This window comes from Strix uralensis, chromosome Z, assembly GCF_047716275.1.
Source record: "Strix uralensis isolate ZFMK-TIS-50842 chromosome Z, bStrUra1, whole genome shotgun sequence".
NCBI classification, from domain to species: Eukaryota; Metazoa; Chordata; class Aves; order Strigiformes; family Strigidae; genus Strix; species Strix uralensis.
This window is the reverse complement of record NC_134012.1, coordinates 90,274,562-90,294,207: the sequence shown is the minus strand read 5'-3', so window position 1 is coordinate 90,294,207 and position 19,646 is coordinate 90,274,562. Positions and strand designations below refer to the sequence as shown.

Genomic DNA, 19,646 nt, shown 5'->3' with positions numbered 1-19,646 from the left:
TTCATTCTTCCAGGCTTGCGCCCATCACCTACGGACACACAAGTCCTCTAGGACGTGGCTTCAGACGGTGACCCAGGCTAAGCAGCAGCTTACACCTGACCCACCTGGTCAGGTATACCACCAAGTAGTCAGAAGAAATCATGCCAGCAGCCAGAAGAAGCAGCTGGTTATTGTCCTGAATGCTTTTATAAGCCTTTCCCGACACACCAGATCTGACTATCCCTACACATTCTTCATTGAAACAAACAGGTCTCAGAAAAATCTATATACACTTTGTATTAACACAAGCTAGACTGGTTTTTTGCACCCTCGCTTCAAAATCTGCCCAGATTTAAGGGGAACTGAGAACCTGCTCTTTCCTGGGCAGCTTCGGGAAGGAGACAGGGACACTGTTGTGAAGGGTCACCTCTCCCAAAGGCTGGCAAGCTTGTGCACGTCCCTGCCATGTATAAACCAGAAGCTCTTCCATAAAGACTCTTAGCTGTTTTTTAACCAGATTCCACTTAAACAAATTCTTATTTAAGAAAAACAGTGTTCATTTCAACTGGAGTTTCAGTTTGCTGCTCAATATAAACTGCCAAACACAGGTTGCAGCTGCACCTCCCAGCAAACAGAATGTTTCCGTCTGTGGCAGAGGAAGAGCAAACTGTCCCTGCAGTGCCAGTAGCTTCATAAAATAAATAGAAGTGGAAGCTGAAAGAAAAAAGTGACTGTAAAAGCCATGGATTTTTGTTCCAGGTTTGCTCTGGCTCTAGCAGAAATGGGCCCCAATGAATCATTTTCCACAAATAAGGGATGTTGACACTTAACACAACCTACACAAGCATTGACACTTAGAGCGTACGCAATGGACTTGACGTATCAACCACATTCAGTGGTCCATGCAGCCAGGCAGACTCCAGGCAACTACAGATCAAAATGAAACTAGGTGTTTAAGGCAGTATTAGGTCTTCCATAGAAAAGCTCAAGCTCAGTTTTGACAGACTAATAGTAATTTCTGTTGTGTTTCCAGCCTTCATCAAGTTCAAGTTTCAACTAACAATTAAAAAAATAATAATGTAATTGGTCTTAGCAGCTTACAGTAGTTTTTAGAACAAGCTGGAGCACCCTCCCTCCCTCCCACAATGGAAATCAATGGATCCAGGCATAGCCCTATAGTATGAGCCCATGGTGGTATCATTGCCAGTAGCTAAAATAATGTCCACTTTCTTGACTATCTAATAGTACATAAAGTTCAAAAAGTCTCCAACATTTTTCTGTATTTCTTTGTGTGCTTACAAAATCCGAACTAATAGTTTTACTCACTATAGATTAGGTACCTAAATCTAATCTAATCCAAAATCCATCAGATTTAAGGCCATCCCTACCCCAAGGTAGGATTATCCCCAATAAACCTTGAGGGGAGACATTAAAAGATGCCACATTGTACCTTCCAACCAGCAGCACTTCTGCATCAGAGTGATTACCTCTGAGCTATCAACCCATCTGCAGCAGGTATTAAGAGGCTACAGACAAAACTGTTAATCACAAAGCAGGCTGTCTCAAGGCAAGACTTCCTGCTCACAGACTCAATTTTTCCAAAGTGTGTTGCCTCTATACACACTAAAAAGCCAATACTGTATTACAGGACCACTCCAAACAAGAAATAACAATTCTGAAGAGTTTCCCCATGTTTCTCAAGCTGAGCTACCATTTTTGATGCTTGCCCACATCCACAAAAGAACCATGTAGAAGATATGGGGCTTAGGACTAACAAACTTCAAAAAATAGTTCATTTGGGAAACTGCAGCTGCGATGCCTAAATCTTTCCCTACCTCATGCCCCAAGATGCACCTTACAAGAGGGCAGTTGTCACCTCTTTGACAGTGTACAACTGGTGATTTCACATCCATCAGACTGGAGCACTCAAGCTGCATCCATGCTGGGAGCACCACAGCCCACCATAAGGCTCTCACAATGAATGCTCTTTTCTGCAGTTGTAACTACAGGCCATTACCTTTCACTTAGAATTCATCTGAAAGTAAATAAATGCATAAAGTACCAAATGATTTAGTGAAACCTTCTCCAGACAAACACTAATATCTCACCCCCAAGAACCAAAATTAATTTGAGGAGGAAGAATATTTTAATTTATATAGCTCTATATTGTAAAATGGCACTTGAGTGACAGGTAATTACACATCAAACAATTTCTATTATGTAGTGTATAGTGGAACAGATACAGCAGAACGGAGAAAAAAAACAAGCCTAAATACACCAAGAAATAAAATTTGTGTGCACTGTCTGTATGATCAATTCAAACATAACCACAAACATTTGCATTAGAATAGTGCCGTAAATAACCACCCCACAGCTGAGACGTTTACAACTGCATTAGTAAATACACTTTCACTTCTTGCAGAGAGGATAACAATTTATCAAACCACCCAAACAAGACATCTTGCAATCACCAGTCATGCTTTAATTAGGAAGGAACCTTCTGAAAGCAAAGCAGAGGGCTAGGTGACCCAGCAGGTCCTTTCCATCCTCGCCATGCAGGAGCTGTGATTCACCGCACTTCAAGACTACTTGCTGTACAGAGGTTTAAATTCTTTGATGAGCATGTGGACGTGGACTGAAAGACAAGGTTGCGGGCCAAGACAAGTCCATCACACCCAGCTCCCCACAGCCCCACACCTAACAGCAGTGACAGCACACCAGCCATGTGCATTTTGGAGCAGTGCCACCCATTTGTTTATTGCATTTATTTATTTCCAGCTGAGCTATGGGACAGATTTCCCATATAGAGATGCTTGTAGCTTTATTCAGAAGAGAAAGAGGAGGATGTCTGTTACTCCACACAAGAGGGGAGATAGATTGTTGCTGGAATAGGACACGCCACATCTCATCTCACAGCCCAAGCCCCATCAAACCAATGAAGACATTTCTCTGCTCAGCTCCTCACCCCAAAAAGTGGAGGATCCAAATACAGCCCACATGGAGGAAGGTAGCTTAGTCATACAGATGAGATGCTTTGCTTTTCTGCTGCAAAGACTAGAAGAGTAAAGGGTGAGGAAGACTATTAAGGGAAGGGGAATATACTCTATGCTGCTGGGAACCTGGAAGGCAAACTGAAAACTGTCCCGAAGTCAGCCCACCCACATGTTTGTATTCCCAGATAAACAGGGCAAGCATGTTTGTAGCAGAAATACCTGCAAGGAGGGCTCAAAAGCTGGAAACTGGCACTTCGATCTGGGATACAGATGACCACAAAATAGGCAGTCATCACTCATGAAAGTCTCAATTCCTTCAAACCCAGGCACACTGGGAAAACAGGTAAGAGCGTAAGACCAAGATTAATATTTTAAAGATGAACAGCTTGTTAATGTTTAATGCCTGTCCCACTTGTCATCTGACATTCTTCATGATGGGAACTGAGTTCAGATGAGACAGGGACTTTAGTCTTTAATATAAGGTCAGTTGCCATCAGAGCTCCTGCCAGCCCTGATTAAAGCTGATGGGCTGACAGCTGGGCACTACAATGAGCAGAGGGGGCTGCCACAGGTCCCTTCCAGCCTCCTCCACCAGTGCAGGGGACACCATGGAGCTGCTGGGGCTGCACTGTTCACATCAGAGTGTTCGGGTTGCATTAAGTAAGCAAAGCCTTTGGGGTTTGTGTTTTGGTACAGACTTTGGACAGAGGCTCACTCAAAACCCACATCATTTCGAAGGCTCTTTGATTTCTGATTGTATTGAGAAATACATAAATATCCCAACAGATCTTGGTCATCCCAAGACCAGCATAACCAGTAGAACACACACCTCAGTGACTTTCCCCACACTGCTGGACAATCACTTTTGCTCTGGAAGCAGAGAGAGAAGCAGCAGTGTGTTAACCCCTTCCTTAGGCCAGATCACAATTACTGATTTATACAACTGTTATATTTGCACACAGCTGGAGGTGTGGAAAAAACTTGCACCAGCAGGGAACTGGCTGCCTTTTACCCATCTAGGAAAACAAGAGCATTGCTGAGCTTATGGACATCTTGCAGTGGGATGGTGGCACTGGTAAGACGATTTCCAGTGAAGTCCAAAGTATTTACAGAAGACCAGGCAGCTGGGCTGCTCTTGTGCAGATGTCTAACACCCAGGAGGCAACAGCAGGATGTCTTCCCTGGAAGGCAACAGTGAACATAGTGGGTTTGGCATCTGTTTTAATAGGTCCTGCCTCTGTCAAACTTCTGGGCAAAGCCTGTTTGTCTGAGACTTTGTGAAGAGTGAAGCAAGCACCAAAGTTCTCCTTCATTTTGTAGGTCAGGAAGGCTTTGGGGTTGGCGCAGTGTCAGCTCACACGTATTCTGCAAAGTAGGCTTTAATTTTTCATTGTAACAGCACATACAGACTTTGATTGAAATAAATAATGAACCAATTTGTATCATGAATCTAAAAATCACTCTCTTCTGGTCCCCATCACGGAGAGGATTTTCTTCCCAGTGACAAGTGTTAATGCATTTATGCCCTAGTTTCCCACAGTGGATGTCACTATTGAAGTGTCAGGAAGGAAGGTTAGAGTCGCTTTTTCAGACTGCTCCCGTCAGCCTCAGCAGTGCGTTTTGGATGAAAACATCCCAGCAGAACACAGGCTGAAAGAAGGCTGGATTTTAAACAGCATGGCAAAAGTCTTTGTGTTGTATACGATTAACATGTAACATTGAATAGGTCTTTTTCCCAGTCTGAGTCAGGGAGGATTGCTCCACTCTAAAATTACTGGGGTTTTTTTCAGAATGGTTGAACTTTCACAAGTCTTTAATGTAGTTAGAGACCATTTTCTACATTTTCCTCATTTTTCAATGCTGTTCTTTCTGGTAACTCCCCCAGCACAAATCCTGACAGGTACCGCTCCATTTCTGAGACCTGACTGAGGACAGCCGGCCGTTCACCATAGTGGGACCCCAAAGCGGTGCCTACCTTCACTTTTCATGAAGCAAAAATGGCCAAAACCCGGTGGGATCCAGACGCTCTGTTTGATTTGAACCATTCTCACTGTGTGAATCGTGATAATTTTAATAAGCATAGTTACTTGGGAAAAAAATAAATCAATTCTCAAAAGCAGCCTTACTGTAATTTCAAAGTTTTGCCAAATTAATTTAATACAATTCCATTTCAAGAGGAATTTAGATTAAGCACACACAGTAAATGCTGTAACCCACCCAGGTACTAATCTCCTTTGCAAACTAACACTGCAAAGACAGTTAATAAAATGCTGGCCAAATCAAACAGTAATGAAATTAAAGCACAATTGGCATGGCTTACCACAATGCTCTAGCAGAATCTTTGTGAGGCTGCACCAAAGAGGAGCCGTTGCAATTAAGCAGGTATAACAGGAGAAGTATTAGATTGCAGAATTAGAGCTGCTCCCATCTCCCTTGCAAAGCTTTACAATGTCAAAGCAAGGCAGCAATATCAGTGTGTTGATACTAGATTAGGAGTCCTTTTTAAACAGAAAAGGATAATTATTTTCTCTTGGAGACTAACCATAAATTAATTTTATTCACCCGAACCACCTTTGTCATTGCCGGAAGCTGCTGCTGAAGGACCACAAGACTCTGCCCTAGATGACACCACATCGCATGCAAATAGTGGTAACTGCACAAGATGTAATGTCTTGTGACATGGTGAAGGCCAGATTAGACTATGTGACCTTCAGGCTAAATGTATCAATTTAGTGAAATATATTAATAACACAGTTTTTAATTAAGACAACATAATACAAAGAGCAATACTGCTCGGTCCATTTCAGATCTGTATTAAAATACAGTGCTCATGTAATCACTGTTGTACATGATCTAGTTAAAATTAGCCAGGAGAGCTGTTACTGCAACACATGGGTAATACAAGTAGAAAGCTGAGACTCACCAAACAAAGCCACTGCACTTCATTACAACCCCAGCAGCCTCAGCAGGGCCAGACACGCCAGTTGGGAATAATGAAAGAGGGAACACTTAAGGATCATACATAGTACAATTCACAGACCTTGAGGAGCAAAATGCAGTTCATTATAATGGTATTGGTTTGACAGAAACAACACCCAAATTACTCATTTGCTGCTGTTATTTCTACTCCATCAGCAACTGGGTACGTCTGAGTTGGTGCTGGACACGCTGCCCAGCGCTGTGTAAGGCAGTACCAGGCTTTTCCCAGCTCTACACAAGAGCCATCTGTTTCATGGACAAGGGGGTCAAATTCAGAAAAATACTCTTTTCTACTCGTTCTCTGCATACATTAATCTATGTGCTTATTCCTGTTTACATTATGAGATGTATGTCATAAAAGAGCTTACAGGATGTGTATTGCAGCCAAGTTAATATTGCTGTTGGAGCCTCAGCCTCTGCATTTCCTGACTTAACGTTGCCCAGTTAACACTTTTTTTTTTTTTTTTTTTTTTTGTGTAAATTCTGCCCTTGTCTAATGGAGTTTATTAGTGGTTTGAACCCATTTAAGGTAAGGATGCTGTGTAGAGCACCTATTAACACCTGCAGGAAACCCAGCGAAATATCAAGCACTATACTGAAGACAGTAAAAGCATTCAGAAATATTAGTTCGTATAGAAATGTGTACAAATATAGCAAAGAAAGGTACTTTCAGTAATAACATTCAGAAACAATTTAGAAATGTACCTGCACTATAAGACCTTTTCATATATCACTCAAGTAAAATTCACAGCTTTTCATTTAGGGCAACTCAACTGACCTTTCAAGAGACAAAGTGTGCTGTGTACAAGAACTACTGTTAAAACAATAACAAAAAACAAGTTATTTTTTCACAGATGTCACAACTTGGATTTTAAAAGCAGGAAGTGGAGGAGAGTTTTACTTAAATTGAACAAAACATTTCACTATGCCTGTGCAAATAAGCTAGGGCAGCTGGACCTTACATTAAAGCCTCTTCCTAACTCCCAGCACACTGTGCACTCTTGTACCCAGCCAGACTCCTGCCCAGAACTGTTTCTTTATTCCATAAAGCTACTGTAAAGCTAGCAAGACACCCGCTGCAATATCATGAAGACATGCAACACCTTTTAAATTTGGCCCTTACAACATAGAGGTATGATGTCACCAGCACTGCCGAATGAGTCCTGCCACACGAGACAGTTGCAGCTCTTTGCATTCCTAGGAAAGCCTTTACAACGTCACTTGGACTCTGACCTTCTCTCTCTACTTCATCTCAGAGAACTGGAGTCTTGATTTCTGCTCTGCGAATCTTGAGCATCCCTGGCTGGACTCAGCCGTGCTGTGCTCCTGGCAGAACTGCTGGCGGCTGCCTTTGCCAGCTCAGGAGCTGGTAAAACAGACTAAACATCTACACATGTCAAGTTTTTTAGACTACCAATCCCCTGTCAATGTTGTAGAGGGAACACAAAAAAGACCTCATGTCATTAAAATTGAAAGACTTTTTGCTCTTCTTTTAAATAAGAAGAAAAAAAAAATCACAACCCACTTCTGTAAAATGTTCATAAGTTTTATAAATATGAAAAAATAGGTTTCCTCCAGGCTAAGCACTGAATAATTTGAAAGAAAAAAGACTTCAAAGACACATTTTACATTCTATTTGCATTCAGGCATTTTGTTTTTCAGAAAATTATTACCTTGATAATTTTGCAGGCTATTATTCCACGCACTGTGAGCTTTGGCTACCCAGAAGATTAATTTGTCCAGTGCAAGACCCATGCAAGAGAGAGAGAAGCCACTCTACAAATGGCAAGGTTTGTGAGTCATCTCGAGGCATTAGCACATTATTTGCAAGGACGAACATCCTGGACATGAAACTGAGGGTTGCAGAGGGTGTACAGGCATCACTTGGACCAAAGCAGTTGAGTGCCCTGACAAGATCTGCCCACAGCCGTTCCTGCTGCCCCTTTGCCAGCAGCAAAACAAAGTCAAAGCCCTGAGGGCTCCACTAAAATGGAGAGGCTAATGCTGGGATGCTGGGAACAGTGCTTGAACCCACTGCCGCTGCGTTGGCCAAGAGCACACCAACCCCTCATGTCAATCCCCCACCAACTCCCACAGCCCCCAGGGACGAGGGACTGAAGGCCTCCTCCCACACGGCCCCACTACACTCTCTCCAGACAGAAGCAGAGAAGATCTGACAGCCAGTTGAGAGAAATTCATGAGCGTGGCCATTCATTAAAAGGCTACCGAGGGAAAGCACTGAGGTTAACGGGATGGGCTATATTAAGTCCAAATACAGCTTTATGGCACCTTCAAAGGGGCATCAGAGCTTTCTGCAGCCAAGTGTAATGGTCAGATAGTTACAAACTGAGATAGGTTTAAGAGAGTACCCCAGGCCACCCGAAGGAGAGGCAGCACAGTTAACTTCGGAGTTTGAGGTCAGCTCTTAATGTTTTCCTCTTATGTATCATCTCATCCACAACCGCTCCCGAGTTTACAACACTGCATATATCACAGCCCGCTTTGTGTGGACAAGAGTATTTAATGACACAGAGAACTGCCTTCTGATGACTGGGGGTGGGGGGGAATCAGCCAGATGTTTCATGCTGTCTGATTTTATTAAACTGTTGTGTACAGGGAAGGAGGGTGGTTGCTGTTTTTCTGTGACTGCCACCCCTTTTCCTCATATCCCCGGGCCCTGCTGCACTGTCACGACATGACCTAATCCACAACACAGGGACATAGCACAAAGTGTCACAGCAGGCGATGGAGCTGCCCCTTGCCCTTCATGCGGGGTCAGAACCGGGGTCAGCAGAGCAAGATGAGGGCAGAGACCCTGCAAGCATCCCCAGACCAGGGGATGCGCCCCACTGACCCCCCAGGGTACTGAAACCCCACCAACACTAGGGGATGGACCCTACTGACACCTCCCCCATTGACCTACTGGGCATGGGCATGGAGTCCAGCTGGTCCCTGGGGGATGCACCCCACCAGCCCCCTGGGGTATGCACCCCCACTGACCCCCTCCAGGGGCAATGCCCCCCTCCGGCCCTCTGGGGACGGAGCCCCAAGGGTCACGGGGGAGGCATCCCACTGACACCCGGAGGGAGGGTGCACCCCCACTAACCCCCAAGGGGCAGATGATGCGCCCCAGCCCCGGGGGGGGGGCGGGGGGGGGGGGCGCAGATGAACCCTGCCGACCCCAGGAGATGGAGCCCTCAAGGTAATGGGGGGCGGCACCCACTGACCCCCGGGTGATGGAGCCTCGATGGCACCGGGGGTGGGGGCTGTACCTCACCGACCGCCGGTGAATGTAGCCCCCCCGCTGCCGGTGGCGGGGGGGGACACGACTCGCACGGACCGCCGGGGACTGGAGCCCCCCCCCCCCCGGCCCTCTGCGGCAGCGCGGGGGGGGCCGCAGAGCCCAGTCCAGCCCCATCCCCGCGGGAGCGAAGCCGCCGGCGGGGGAGGCACCGGCCCCGGCCGCCCCCCGCCCCCCGCCGTCCCGCAGCCCCGCGCCGCCGCCCCGCTCCCCCACTCACCTCGGCGGGGACGGGGGGACCCGGCGCCCCGACACCTGCCCGGCGTCCCCGGGGCAGGGGCTCCCTCGCCTCCTGCCGCGCCGCCGCGCTGCCCGCCCGGCCTGGCCCGGCCCGACCCGGCCCGGGGAGCGGCGGGGGCGGCCCCGACGGGGCGGGCGGCGCGGGGATCCCGCGAGGGGCGGCCCGACGGGGCGGGCGGCGCGGAAGCCCTTCACGGGGCGGCGCCCGGGCGGGGTTCCCCCCCCTCAACCCCCCAGCCCGCCCCGGGACCCTGCGGGACCCACCAGCCGGCACTGGGAGCGCCCGATGGCGCCGCGGGCTGATGGGGAGCCGGTGGAGACCGGGGGGTCGGTAACCGCGCTGCGGGGACCGGCTGGCGCTCCAAGAGTTACTGGAGATCTCCGACCCCCGAGGAGCAGGCGTTGTTCTGTGCAGGTTAATATTTTTCGGGCACGCCAGGATTTTTTTAAGTCCTTTTAATATTTTCCTTGTATCGCTTTTATCTTCTGTTCTCGCTCAGCAGGCGGTGTTAGTTCCAAAGAGGATTTAAATGAACGGTGAATTACCCTTTCTTTTTCTTTTTTTTTTTTTTTTTTTTAAGAGCTAAAAGAATCCTTTTTTAACTTTAAGAAGTTCCTTTTTCACCAGAAACTTAATATTATTAAAATGAAAGTACACTCTAAAATGTTTGGTTGCTTTTTGAGGTTCACTTTTCCTAGGCACTGCAAAAGGAAATGGTCAGCGGCTCTGTTTTCTTTCAAGCCAGAGGCCCTTCCTGACTCATGCGCCTGTACAAGGCTCAGGGAGTGTGTTTCCAGTACTGCTGTTCTAAAATTAAATCTAAAAAAAAAAGAATTCAGATCCACCAAAGTGTCTCTAAAGTATTGTCTTTATTAAAGACTTTGTCAGGTAATCACGTTACAATTTGGCCCAGATGCTCTGCCTATCACTCCTTTGAAGATGATTGCTCATGATGGCAATGTCTGGGCTGATAACTAAATCAAGCCCAGCGTTTAAAGCAGAGGATTGTCCAGAGGCACTTGTTGCAGTGACAGGCTCTGCATGAGGTACCAGGCAGTGCCTTAGGACTCATCAACATGTGAAGGATGCTGTTAGTTGAGCTGAATTGTTCTGCAAACGCAGAATACTTCCATGCAAATAAAACAGCATCTCAGAGCGCACCCTTGACCACCCTTAGTGCAGAGCAGGGAGGTTTTCAGTGGTGTTGGTCAGGCCATAGCATGCAATAACTTAAAAAAACCAAAAACAACCCCTTCCATGTGACTGAATTCTGGGATAAGGCACAAAAAAAATAGGTGTGTAATTCCTGCTGGTAACCTTGTTTCAGTGAGGAAACCCCAGGCACAGGGAGCAAGTAATAACTGCTGGGACTGGTGGGAGAGCAGCTCCCAGCGAGGAGCACATTTTCCACCAGTGCTGTCAACAAACACGCTGACACTCCGCCAGGTCACAGTTAACCAAGCAGCGCCTGGGAGGACCATGACCCGCCATGGTTTTCCCCTTGCCTTCATGCTGAAGTGTGAGACTGTTAGGTGATTCCCTGCAGGGCCAGGGTTAATCCAGAACATGATTCAATGAAATTTCAATGAAATTTCAATGGAAACAAATTTGGGGGTGTATGAAGTTTTGTCAACACTCAAGACACCATGTGGCTAATGCTATCCTGTGCCCCTGCAATGCCAAGTCACAGGGGATCAAGGCCCCTCCAAAAGCACTGCAATACCAGACTAATTCAGTCTCTGTCCGTGATTTTTCCAACCTGTTTCTAGGGTCCTGCCTTTGAACAATTCTTTGTTCATTATTTATCCACATAAGAACAGCCATGCTTGCAAATGATTCCTCTGTGCTGCCAGGTAGCTCACTGGAAATGGTGCTGGCTCACAACAGCAAGATGGATGATGGGGCAAAGCAGGAGAAATTCTGAGAATTATTCCCTTTGACTCCCAAGTTCAAAAATGTGATTATCTCCTGGTAGGACATGAAAAATCCCCAGAGGTCCCACAGCACCTCAGGATAGCAGCCCAGAGTGCTGAGCCCTTATTTCAGAGCACGGCTGTCCCCTGTGACCAATTCTGGCAGGAAATAATAGCCAATAGCCATGTAAATGTGATGATTAACTTCAGCAGCAGCAGTGTATGGATCAGAATCACCAAAATATACACGCACTAACTTCCAATTATCCGTTATCTTCGTTTTTAAAGGTCCACAAGTTGAGCCTATTTATATGGCTCATTGATAAAACCAGGAAGGAGATTATGCCTGTACCACTTCTCATTCAAATCAGAGCAATTCTATTCATTTCAGGGGTTACACCAATGTAGAAGTGGCATGGAAAGGGATTTTGCTTTATCTTTCTTATCCCCCCACATAACAGTATCACTTAAATCTCTCTAAAGTCAGTCATATGCATTTCCCCCATTTTCTGCATCAATTGTAAGATAACGTTTGGTGCTCCTGCTGCGGAGTGTTTGGCTTCTGGCAGGATTATACCACGGAAGCAAAGCTGATGCTCGTAAACAATGTCTTTTGCTAAGTACTTTCATAGGCAGCTGTTGGCATTCAATTTTGTAATGTAAATCAATCGCTGCTTATATCTTCTGATTTCAGGCCCAAAGGTGGAAAAGATACTGTACTATATGTGTTGGGTTTAGTCTGCAGATCTCTATGGAAAGGGCAACTTTTTATCTACAACTGGAATCAGTAATTCTGGAGGCTGCCAGCAATATTTTACATTCTCCTCTTACACATCTGAGAAATACTATTTTTCTACTGCTCTTTCTGAAGGTTATGCTCCTCTTCTGCAATGTGAACATCAAAATCCTAATTAAATGTGGTTTCATGAGTATGGATCTCCCAGCATTGATATACAGGATTTGCAATACTTGTATTTTGCAATGTGGTCAGAAGTTGATAGCATCAGCAGCATTCTGTGTTTTTCTTGGACACCAGCTGAGTAGAGATTAAGTATATCCCCTAGTGTTTTCCACACTTCACCTCCCAGAGAGTGCCCAAAATCTCATTTTGTTTTGCTTTAGATAAGGGAAGGATGCTGAAAGTACAGCAGTTATCTGGACCCCAGAGGAACCTGGAAGAGAGGCTGGAGCCCAAGGGAAAAGGGAGAAACCAGAAAGCAAGGAGAAAGATCAGATTAAGCCAATGGAGTAATATTCAGCTTTCAGGATTCAAATGCTACTCAGATCATATAACTTCATGTGGCTGTATCAGCAGGACCAAATTTCAGTAGCATATTTTCAAGAAACCTGGAGTACTTTCAGAGTTGCTACACAGCAGATTTTAGTCACCCTAACAACATTTTATCCCAATGCCAGCTTCAGCAATCTGTAATTTTGTCACATTTTCTGAGGCAAGCCGGATTTTCTGCCCTGACCCACGCCACCCTGACAGTGTCCATCTTCTGCTGCTCTCGGGGACAGCTGGACAACATCCAGCGAACCAGGCAGATCTGCTGAGCTATCACCTGCCCTCGGGTCTCCCTGAAATCCCCCCAGATGTGGAGGTTCATGTTACTCTTAAGTTTTTCTGCAGCTGATTTGATGCTGCTTGGGTCTAGTTTGGTGGCTTGGGGAGAGACTGGCAGTAGGTGGGGAAGAATGTGCAAATGAAAAAGCACAGCGTCTTCACATCCAGGTGGGGTGTACTCAGTGGTGCCACCACTGACAGCAGAAAGTGGGGCAATAAGTATCTGGGGCTGATTAACCTGAATTAGGGCTTTCCCCCCGCAGCTTCAAAAATTCAGGCTGTGATGTAAAAACCACAGCATGACTCCTGATATGTTGTGAGCTCCACTAGCAAGACTTGTGTTTTCCTGTGTTTATGGAACAAAACTGGGACCCTTTATCTTTAATATTTCTTCTCTCTCTTCTCATCTCTGCCCTTTACACAGGCACACACACTCTCCCATGTATATAGCTGGAATGAAATAGACCAAGGACAAGCCACCACTGGCTGTGCTATTATAATTTCCATTCACAAGGAGACTAAACTGAACTATTTTGTTGATTTCCTTGACTACATGGAAAAATTAACAAGCACGATTATGGTAATAACCTAGAGTCCTCAGGTGGGCACACTGTTCCAATTTTATTTGGAAATAATTGATTCAAAAGCAGAGCAATTTTTCCAGGACGGTGTCTTACTCTGAGAGAGCATATCTGTATGGCTTCCACTGCAGCAACAGTGACAGTGATTTGCTTTGCATAAGCAAAGCCCAAGAGAGGGAACACATTACATATGACTCCTCTGTAGCGTACTGCAGTAAATATGAGACTAAAAGGGCTGAATAAGAGAAATCTTGGAAGTTGAATGGAGCTGTACACAGAAAGTGAACCATCATGCCAGGCTCAGAGCCATGGTCACAATTTGGCTCTGCGCAGCCTTGTGTCATCTGTAATAATGACACTCCACTTTGTTCCAGCTTTAATTTGGATCACCAGCTACAAATGGGAACAACAACAAAAAATTATTCTGATCCAATACTTTTTTACTGCCTTTTGAAATCCTACTACATCTTTACAACAAGGAGAAAAAAAATAAGCTAATAGTTGTGAATCCATCAGCAGAGAATTCTCTCCATTTATGTCTTTCTTCCTGAATTTTCACAGACTAACTGCAAGCCTTACTAGGATGTAAAGTTCCCCAGATGCAATGGGTTCCCCCAGAGCACAAAACCGGGCAACCCTTAAGAAGTATTTAGTTTAAATTAACATGAAAGAATGAAGCATAACTGCCTCCAACATACAGGGGGGTGAAGACAGGGAGAAAAAATGCCACTATCAACAAGATCTGAACTTTAAAGTGAGAAAATATACACTTTGATATATTTATTATAAATTGTTTGTGGATACCACCCATTAAATTATTCATTTTCTGCAAAACTCTAGGACATGTACTCTATATAAATAATATAACAAACCAAAATAAGTCAATAGTAAGGGTCAAAGTGTCTCAGATTCAAATACTCATCTACAAATCTTCATAGTAACATTTGTTTTCCAAGCTCCTGAGGGTAAAAGCTTCTCTAAGATTATTTTGCTATATATATGGTACAGTTCTCTAAAGACTCTCTTCCATATAATTCCAAGATCAACACTTGTTTCAATTTCAGTGGTATAAGATACCAGAGGTCAAATTCATCCATTGGATGAACTTGACTGTAGGTAGAATATTTGCAGAGACAAAGAAATAGATATAAAAAGTCTAAGGTTAAGAAAAAAAAAAAAAGAGTCACTAAAGATCATCTTAGAGATTCTGATGAAGATTTTTTTGCTGATTTCTTTAGCAAAGTAGTCATCCTCCTCTTTATCAAGCTTGCTCTGATGCTGTGTTTGTTTTTCTTTGAAGTAATAAAGTTGGATTTCTTTGATTTCTATTATTAGGTGATCAATTCCTCCCTTTGTCTACAGCAGTGTTTCTGTGTGATTCAGGATTTATTAGATTTCATTGTTAAATATGTGAGCATACAGAGTCATTTACTGTTTCAAAGCACCTTCTTCAATTTGAACGTCATCTTCGCACAGAAATCTGTATCTGCACATACCTGCTGGAGAAACCAGAATGTTTTATTCACAATAGTTGTTGAGTGTGTGCTGTCTCGGCAGGATGTTAAGAAAAGCACTGATGAAACCCTTTCTTGCACAGAACTGGCATGAAGGAGTTATAAAATAGCTGTGCAATAGTCCAAGTCCTACTTAAACATCGCCAAACCAATCTGTCACCAGGGAAATGTCCATCTTTAATGCACAAATAGCAGAGTCAGTGCCTAATCAGTATTACTTTAATTAAAGGGCTGTGCAAAGAGTGTTTTAAGAGATCTGGCAAGTTTTGGAAAAACACTGCCCCACACCTAGCCAGCTGCCAGCACTACCCTGTTCTCAGGTACTGGCATTGCTCCTGCTTTCCCCAACACGGCCACATTCCTGGTCCCGCAGAACCAAGGGGATCAGCCTGATTTCATAACGCAAACCACCAGTCTGATGTCCTCTCCGAGTGGGAGGGGGAATCACTTGCCACAGACAAAGCCCTTAAACAATCTACTTGTTCAATAGAATACTTGTCACACATGTTAATCATTATAATCTTTTGCAGTCAGATAGTACCATTCATCTGATGAGCTCAGCCTACAAATTTAGCTTGAATCTGGTCTGGCATCTGCCTTGAAGTATGCTTTGATTTGAATCACGTTAAAACTCTGCCTAGAATTGTTTCTGTGTGTGCATGTGGGTCTGTGTGTGCCTGGACACATGGACAGAAATTGCTAATATTTCAGTACTGTTTGAATGAGCGCTGAGCACCACAGGCCATCTGCCAGTAACTAACTGTATTTCTAAACTTGGAAAAAAAAGAAAGGAAGGGATATTTTAATCCTTTCACTCATAACGGCAGTTATTTCTCTGGAAATTCAAGCAGCTCTGAAAGGGATGTACCGTTTCCAAAGGCAGCTCTCACTCAACACGTTTTTGAATTCTCCATAACTTGATGTCTTAATATTCTACCATGTCAAATAAGGACAAAAAATACATCTTTATCTAGCCAGGTTCCATATGGCAGGTGCTTTCCAAGACATTTGGAATCTCAGATGTAAAGTGCTAAAGAAAGGCAAAATAATCTTGTTAAATGAGGGCAAGGCAGGAATGAAGTGCACTGTCAGAATGTCTTTGTGGATCATGAAGGTCTCTGTAATACTACATAGAGAGATTTGATATTCAGGAGACACTTCTTAGTTTGATCTGTCAGTTTTTACCACTATGGTATATACAGCCTCCTTTTTTTTGTTCCTAGAATTGCCCAGGTTTCTCCCCAAATTATATTTGTTACAGTTCGAAATTCTTCATCAGAAGAGTTTTCTGAAAAAAACCCAGACCTACCACTAACTGCTGAGGCTGCAGTTAGTATTTCTTTACCACACTCCCATTGCACAGCCACAGCAGCCTCTTCTGAACACCTTTTCATCTAGGCTTTTGCACTATAATATTTCATTTTGCATTTCTTGTACTTACCCATTAAAAAAAAAAAAAAAAGAAATATCCAAGGCTAAGAAAATACAAACTGGCTCATGGTAAAAGCTGCACACCTGAATTTTTGTAGTTCTCAAGAGCATGTGATGTGAAGTCTTGTGAAGCACCACAAGTCTCTCATAAGTGCTCTCAGATCTTCCTTCAGTGACCATTTCAAGCAACCAATATCTGGCTTCCTTTTTTTAAGTAAAACATGCTGTTATTCAGCTTGAACTACCTGGGGTCTAGAATTCTGAAAAAGCTAATAAAAAAGTTTTCTACTCAGTTCTATTTTTGTATCAAATCTAAAGCACTGCAAGCCAGAGCTGTTACTTCAAATGAACATTTTTCTGTGTCATTGAGACACAGGTGCGTTGTAACAAGCATAAGAAATCCAAAGGACCAGTGAATCAAATAAATCACCAGAAATTCTGATAGAGAGGGAGAGACGAAGAGACAGACCTAGAAAATTAAAGTGCTACACTGCTCTTGAAGAATTGTAATCTAAGGCGATAAAAAATGTCCTTGCAAATAACATCATTGAAAACTTCCAAGAGCTGAAATGTCAAATACTAATGCAATTCTGCTAAATATCTCCCATATAAATCCCATTTCTGTGACATTAAAGAGTCAGAAGGCAGAGAATTACCATCCAGGGAGTGGAGCAGAGGAGGGAAGGAATGGAAATATGCAGGAAGAGAGGAGGATCCAGCTAAGGGCCAGAATTAGCAGCCCATTACTCTCTCCAGCCTGGTGAATTCACACATGGAAGTGAGTCAGCACAATAGCTGTTTATACTGCTATTTCTTTCCGAGAGCAGTAAACGAAGAGCCTTCTCTTTATCATTAATCTGTCAGGTTTAATGGAAGGCCTAGCCTGATTTTGAGTTAATTTGCTTGAAGCAAAGAAGTTGAAGTGCCATAAACAGCATGAATATCAAAGAAGTCTAAGTGATGCTTGTGTAATACAAGGGGCTGTTATGCAGGCAGCCAAAGGCTTTTGACTCAATTTATTTTTATTTTTTTAATACTTCATTGCCAATTTGCAATCTGAATAGGTTTGACACCCAGGGCCGAAGGGCTGCAGCGGGGGGCCCAAGTGCACACCCATCTCTCCCCACTGGCATGGTGCTGCTCAGCAAGAAGTTGCTTTTCCTTCACTCCTTTAGGGACCTGTGGCACCGTGGATCTGCCCGCAGGAGAGGAAAAGGAGATGCAGCGGTGCATGCTCCCAGGCTACATCCCACATTCCCACTCTGTGAGCTGAGGACAGAGCAGAGGCACAGGAGCAACCTGCCTCTGCTGGAGGCCAGCAGAGAAATGGTCCCCATCAGGTCTTTATTGCAAGGTTCCAGATCTGCACGAGAGCATCTACAGACAGGTGAAAGCCATGGCCTCTGGGGCCTTGTGCGACAGCCTGGGTTCTGCGAGGTCTTTGTTTTGCCAACCGAACAGGTTCCTGCCTGCATGGAGACTGCTGGACTGTGGTCCACATCTGGGTACAGATACAACATTTGATAATGATATTGATTGCAGTATTTCTGAGGTCATAATTACAGGGTTGGTGGAAGGTCATTGAGCAAATGTCACTTCTGATGGTACCAGATTACGTACTAGTAGACCCACTTCTGACACCTTCTGTCAGTCACTTTGATATTTCTCCCTTTGACGCTACTTAATGCAGAGTGATCTGCAAAGTGCCATAGTCCTCCTTCACATCCCCTCTTAACCTGGCATCCCGTCTGCTGAGGGGCATCTGTGAGGCCAGGGGTGCTGAGCACCCATCTCTGCCCAGCCTTGTCTCATCCTTTCCCTGTACAGTCACTCCTGCCTGTACCCTTCTGAACAGTGTTGGAGAAAGCACACATGGCCCCAAGACCATGATTCACCAGCTTAGATCAACACAGATACGGTGATGAGGTCAGCTGGCATTCATTTAAATATTATACATGTGAATATTAACTTGCAAAGTTAGTAAGTTGAGTTGCAAACAACATCTGGCTGGGAGGGTAAGAGGACTTTTCCACTCTCTATTTCTGCACAGTGCCCAGCCCTGGGGGATCCCAGTCCAAGGCAGGTGGTCTGCTGTGGATCACCACACCGACTGAAACATCATACTGACTGTGATTCTGTTCTCCCTCGGGTTCAGCTGTGATGAAAAAGCCAGCCTTTTGCAGAGAAAATCTCACTAAGAACAATACCAAAGCTATTGCTGTGGGCAGATCCCTCTGTTGTGGCATGTACGTAGCTACCCAAAGCAGCTGAAGTGGAGGAACCCACATCTGCTGCATCTTTCTCTACAGCTTATCTCCCTGTAATGTAAAAAGCAAGAAGATACCAGGGTGCTTCTCAGACAGAACTTCAAGAGGAATTCACTGCTTGACAGCCTAACTCTGCCCGTCCTCCGTCTCTGCCAGCAGCGCTCCTGCCCTCATCTCTTTGAGATGCTGCGGCTCTGTATAGAATAAGTGGTGACTGTGAAACCCTGACAAAGGAGAGGGAACTAATGGGATATTTCTATTTCTGGAATTGCCCATTAGAGAAGCTATTCTGTGGTACACAGCATGGCAGCTCACTTTAAAAAATAAATAGGAACAAGAATATTAGCAGAGGAAGCATATGTGGCCCCAAGACCATGACTCATCAGGTTAAATCGACCAGCTGAGGTCAGTGCTTCTATTTATCAGCTTTTAGTTGCAAATATGGCAAGGGGGACAGTGATTCTATTACTTAAATTTTACATGCTGTGTAAAATACAGCAGTGATTAATGTCTGTAACTAAGGCAGCTAGCTAGCTAGATGTGCTGCTTGTAGAATTTGGAAGTTATCTCAAGGTCAAGAGTTTTAATTTTCTTCCTAAAGTGTTTTTTCAGCTGGTAAAGGGCTTCCTACAGATTTCAGGGTCTGTATTTATAGGCAATAAAGGTATTTTGTGCTCCTATCTGCATCCAAAAACAGAGCTGAAGCACAGCTTGATGCCCCACTAATTGCCCTTCCACAGCCACCCATCTTTTGTGCATTGTGGGACCATGAAAGCATTGACCTAAGCTGATGCCAAACATGAGGCTATTTTGACAAATGCAGAAAACATTTCTATAATGTGTTGTTGATTTTCCTTTTGGTGTCCCAAATTTTGGATAC

General features: G+C 44.5%; 1 protein-coding gene across 1 annotated transcript in view; it reads right to left on the bottom strand.

Moving 5' to 3' along the window:
- PDZD2 (PDZ domain containing 2) overlaps positions 1-9,580 on the bottom strand; it is a 203,130-nt gene extending 193,550 nt beyond the window's left edge. Inside the window, exon 1 of the mRNA XM_074856053.1 lies at positions 9,473-9,580. The gene's annotated coding sequence lies outside the window, so the exon portion shown is untranslated. The remainder of the gene's footprint in view (positions 1-9,472) is intronic.
- Between the last annotated feature and the right edge of the window lie 10,066 nt (positions 9,581-19,646).